Below are 6,000 nucleotides of genomic sequence, written 5' to 3' on the forward strand. Positions count from 1 at the left end.
TTTGCAGTAAAAGAAAGAGCAAATCTAAAGTTTCAGGAATCCGAGAATAAGCTTACTTTCATGAGTGCTTCACGATTTCGGATTTTGCTATAAAATGAATTCCTTCACTCAAACTAAATTAAAACTTCTAAACCGCTAATCTGTTACATGTAAGGCAGATGTCAAATTCACCGAAATAGGATCTAAGGGTATTCGGCCAATCGAGCTGTAGCAGCTTCGGTAAAAGAGTATAAGTTGAAGAGTTTGTGAATAAAGGTGTGCGCACACATAGTGTGCTGTACGAAAATAGGCAGGGAGCAATGCCGGCTGGGGTATATGTTCTTGTATGTTGTCTGACTGTTTGATTTGAATGTGTTGTGTAAGTGTCCTGTTGAATGTTACATGTTTGGGCTTTGACACGCTTCACTGTGGTTGTTAACTGTGTGGTGTGTCCTGAAATGTTATATGTTTGGGCTGTGTGACATGCTTAATGCTTGTCAGTAGCTACCCACTTATTCATATATAGCAACTGACAACATAAGAAGTCCGGACATACTTTGATAGTAGTTGTAGAAGTATCCTTATTGATAATAGATCACTAATTCATAGTGATAGAACAGTAGATGAACAGGTGCTTGCACATGTCTCACGAAAATAAAATGGGTGTATCATTGCTGATGGCAGAGCAATACTGCCAAACTTATGAGTTCTTGTGGCAAACTTGATTCAGTGTCTTGACGTGTATATGCTGTTTCGCTGACTTGATTGTCACAAGAAACAAAGTGTGTTTGATAAGATCCGACCATTTTATTACGGGAGGATCAATATGTATGGATTCTGATGTGACTGATAAACCCATTCGTATCTTAAGCATAATCTAATACATGAGACAACGCCCTGGCACACGATAAAAAAAAAAAAGAGAGAGAGCGGTTTTGTGTCCCCACAGTCCATAATGTAGAAAAGAGAGAAAAAAGCCTTTCTGATTTGGTGTGTGTGCTCATAGTGCAGAGTGTAGAGAAAAGAAAGCCGTTTTGGTGTCACGGGTGTTGTGACTTACACACACACATTTCTAAATTGAGAAAGGAAATTATTTTAGAGGAAGCACTAGAGTTTAGATCCCACATTTGTTGATAGGCATTCATTTATTTCTTCACTTCTGATGAAGTTTCAACAATAAACAACAAACTTTGTATTATGAGAAAGAACCAGAATCATTCTTCAGGAATCCGAAAATAAGCTCTATTTTATGAGTTATGCACGAATTCGGATTCTCCTATAAAACGAATTCCTTAACTCAAACCAAGTTAAGACTGTTTTGTCCTTCATATTTATTCATGTCTAATCAAGTTTCAACGATAAACAACGTTGTACTTTGTAGAATGAGAAAGAACTTCTTCAGCAATAAGCATCTCTCGACATATGACGAAATAAAGATTTTGCTATAAAATTAATTCCTTCTATCAGCCTGACTTAAAACTGTTTGTCCTCCTTATTTATCCACTTCAAATCAAGTTTCAACAATTAAAAAAAAATTGTAGTTTGAGAAAGAACAACTTAATCTTCAGCAATCAGTATAAAAAGAGGTGCAAATGCCAACCATACATACCTAAAAGGTGGAGCGGAAGTATTCAGCTGCAAGTAGGTGTGAATGTTCGACTATAATTTGTAAAAAGCGGGTAAGAAAAGGTTCGAATGCCCGACTATATATTAACAAAAGCGGGAGGAGAGGTCTTCGGATGAGAGTGGGTGAGAATTTGCAACCATAATCTATAAAATACGGTGAAAAAATATATGTGAATGCCTCATAGAACACTAAAAGCGGAAGTGTTCGGCTGCAAGAAGGTGTGAATGTCCGACTATATTTGGTGAAAAGCAGGTGAAGCAAGGTCTGAATGCCCAACCTTACATCATCAAAAGCGAGATCAGAGGTGTTTGGCTGCAAGAAGGCCATAGTTTGCCAAAAGCGGGTAAGGTGCGAATGACCGACTAAATATCAACAAAAGTGGGGGCGGAGGTCTTCGGATGCAAGTGGGTGTGAATATCCCACCATACAAGTATGGTGGAGAGGAAGCTGTGAATGGCCGACCATAGTAAAAGGCGGGTGAGAGAAGGTGCGAATGTCAAACCATACATAATCAAAAGAAGGAGCGGAGGTGTTCTGCTGTAAGAAGGTGTGAATGTCCAACCATAGTCTGTAAAAAGCGGGTAAGAAAAGGTTAAAATACCCGACTGTACACAATCAATAGCGGGAGCGGAGTTGTTCGGCTACAAGAAGGTGTGAAAGTCCGACCATGGTTTGTAAAAACCGGGAAGAAAAGGCTCGAAAGCCCGACTATACACCATCAAAAAGAAGGTTTGAATGTCCATCAATAATTGCTTTAAAACAAGAAAGTAAATTTTCGAATATCAAACCGCACATGATCATAAGCGGGAGAGGAGGTGTTCGGCTGCAAGAAGGTGTGAATGTCTACCCATAATTCAAGAAAAATGGGTAAAAAAAAGGTGCGAATGCCTAACAATACATTATCAAAAGCAGGTGTGAATGTCAGATCATAATTTGTAAAAAGCTGATGAGAAAGGGTGAGAATGCCCGACTATACACCATCAAATGCGGGAGCGGAGGTGTTCGGCTCTGAGTAGGTGTGAATATCCGACCATAATTGCTGAAGAATGTGTTAGAAAAGGTAAGAATGCTGGACCATACATCATCAAAAGCGGGAGAGGTGGTGTTCGGCTGCAAAAAGGTGTGACTGTTCGACTAAAGTTTGTAAAAAGTGGGTAAGACAAGGTGCGAATGCCTGACAATGTATGATCAAAAGCGGGAGCGGAGGTGTTCAGCTGCAAGAAGGTCTACATGTCCATCAATAATTGCTAGAAAACATGAAAGAAACTTTTCGAAAATCAAACCGCACATGATCATAAGTGGGATAGGAGGTGTTCAGCTGCAAGGTGTGAATGTCCACCCATAATTCCTGAAAAATGGGCAAAAAAAAGGTGTGAATGCCCAACCATACATCATCAAAAGCAGGAGTGGAAGTGTTCGGCTACAAGAAGGTGTGAACGTCCAACCAAAATATGTAAAAAGAAGTTAAGAAAAGGTTTGAATATCCAACCAAACATAATCAAAAGCGGGAGCAGAGCTGTTCGACTGCAAGTAGGTGTGAATGTCAGATCATAATTTGTAAAAAGCTGATGAGAAAGGGTGAGAATGCCCGACTATACACCATCAAATGCGGGAGCGGAGGTGTTCGGCTCTGAGTAGGTGTGAATGTCCGACCAAAATATGTAAAAAGAAGTTAAGAAAAGGTTCGAATATCCAACCAAACATAATCAAAAGCGGGAGCAGAGCTGTTCGACTGCAAGTAGGTGTGAATGTCAGATCATAATTTGTAAAAAGCTGATGAGAAAGGGTGAGAATGCCCGACTATACACCATCAAATGCGGGAGCGGAGGTGCTCGGCTATGAGTAGGTGTGAATGTCCGACCATAATTGCTGAAGAATGTGTTAGAAAAGGTAAGAATGCTGGACCATACATCATCAAAAGCGGGAGAGGTGGTGTTCGGCTGCAAAAAGGTGTGACTGTTCGACTAACGTTTGTAAAAAGTGGGTAAGACAAGGTGCGAATGCCTGACAATGTATGATCAAAAGCGGGAGTGGAGGTGTTCAGCTGCAAGAAGGTCTACATGTCCATCAATAATTGCTAGAAAACATGAAAGAAACTTTTCGAAAATCAAACCGCACATGATCATAAGTGGGATAGGAGGTGTTCAGCTGCAAGGTGTGAATCTCCACCCATAATTCCTGAAAAATGGGCAAAAAAAAGGTGTGAATGCCTAACCATACATCATCAAAAGCAGGAGTGGAAGTGTTCGGCTACAAGAAGGTGTGAACGTCCAACCAAAATATGTAAAAAGAAGTTAAGAAAAGGTTCAAATATCCAACCAAACATAATCAAAAGCGGGAGCAGAGCTGTTCGACAGCAAGTAGGTGTGAATGTCAGATCATAATTTGCAAAAAGCTGATGAGAAAGGGTGAGAATGCCCGACTATACACCATCAAATGCGGGAACGGAGTTGTTCGGCTGTGAGTAGGTGTGAATCTCCGACCATAATTGCTGAAAAATGTGTTAGAAAAGGTAAGAATGCCGGTCCATACATCATCAAAAGCGAGAGAGGTTGTGTTCGGCTGCAAGTAGGTGTGAATGTCCAGCCATAATTACTCACAAACGGGTAAGAAAAGGTAGTATTGCCAGACCATATATGATCAAAACAGGGAGCGGAGGTGGTTCAGCTGCAAGAAGGTTTGAATGTCCGACTAAAGTTCAAATATATTAACAAAAGCGGGAGGAGAGGTCTTCGGATGAGATTGGTTGAAAATTTCCGACCATAATGTATAAAATGCGGTGAAAAAAAGGTGTGATAGAACACTAAAAGGTGGAGCGGAAGTGTTCGGCTGCAAGAAGGTGTGAATGTCCGACTATATTTGGTGAAAAGCAGGTGAAGCAAGGTCTGAATGCCCAACCTTACATCATCAAAAGCGAGATCAGAGGTGTTTGGCTGCAAGAAGGCCATAGTTTGCCAAAAGCGGGTAAGGTGCGAATATCCGACTAAATATCAACAAAATTTGGGGCAGAGGGCTTCGGATGCAAGTGGGTGTGAATATCCCACCATACAAGTATGGTGGAGAGGAAGCTGTGAATAGCCGACCATAGTTTGGAAAAAGCGGGTAAGAAAAGGTTTGAATGCCCGAACATACACCATCAAAAGAGGGAGCGGAGGTGTTCCGCTGTACGAAGGTGTGAATGTCCGACCATACTTGGTAAAAAGCGGGTAAGAAAAGGTTAAAATACCCGACTGTACACAATCAATAGCGGGAGCGGATGTGTTCGGCTACAAGAAGATGTGAAAGTCCGACCATGGTTTGTAAAAAGCGGGTAAGAAAAGGTGCGAATGTCCGACAATGTATGATCAAAAGAGAGAGCGGAGGTTTTCGGATACAAGAAGGTTTGAATGTCCCACCATAGTTTGTAAAAAGCGCGTAAGAAAAGGTTCGAATGCCCGACTATACACCATCAAAAGCGGGAGCAGAGGTGTTCCGCTGTAAGACGGTGTGAATGTCCGACCATAGTTGGTAAAAAGCGGGTAAGAAAAGGTTAAAATACAATGTTGTTCTTTGTTGAAGTCGATCTAGACATTGATAAATATGAAGGAAAAAGCAGTTTTAACTTGGTTTGAGTGAATGAATTCATTTTATACATAAAATCCGAAATCGTGCAGAACTCATGAAAATAAGCTTATTCTCGGATTCCTAAAACTTTTTATTTGCTCTTTCTTTTATTGCAAAGTACAACGTTGTTTTTTTGTTTAAATCTATCGAGACATTGATAAATATGAAGGTAAAAGCCGTTTTAACATAGTTTAAGTGAAGGAATTAATTTTAAAGATAAAATCCCAAACCATGCAGAACTCCTCAAAAGGGGCGTATGGCTTAATCACAAGTGTGGCTCTTTCTCATTCAGGGTAGTATGAGGAAGTTTATGCTTGAAATATATGTAGAAATGGGTACATATGAAGGACAAAGCAGTGTTAACTTAGTTTGCGTGAAGGAATTCATTTTATACATAAAATCCGAAATCGTGCAGAACTCATGAAAATAAGCTTATTCTCGGATTCCTAAAACTTTTGATTGGCTCTTTCTTTTACTGCAAAGTACAACGTTGTTTTTTTGTTGAAATCTATCGAGACATTGATAAATATGAAGGTAAAAGCCGTTTTAACATAGTTTGAGTGAAGGAATTGATTTTATAGATAAAATCCCAAATCATTCAGAACTCCTCAAAAGGGGCGTATGGCTTAATCACAAGTGTGGCTCTTTCTCATTCAGGGTAGTATGAGGAAGTTCATGCTTGAAATATATGTAGAAATGGGTACATATGAAGGACAAAGCAGTGTTAACTTAGTTTGAGTGAAGGAATTCATTTTATACATAAAATCCCAAATCATGCAGAACGTATGAAA

The sequence above is a fragment of the Leuresthes tenuis genome, unplaced genomic scaffold (assembly GCF_036924035.1).
Source record: "Leuresthes tenuis unplaced genomic scaffold, fLeuTen1.0.hap1 SCAF_63, whole genome shotgun sequence".
Classification (NCBI taxonomy): domain Eukaryota; kingdom Metazoa; phylum Chordata; class Actinopteri; order Atheriniformes; family Atherinopsidae; genus Leuresthes; species Leuresthes tenuis.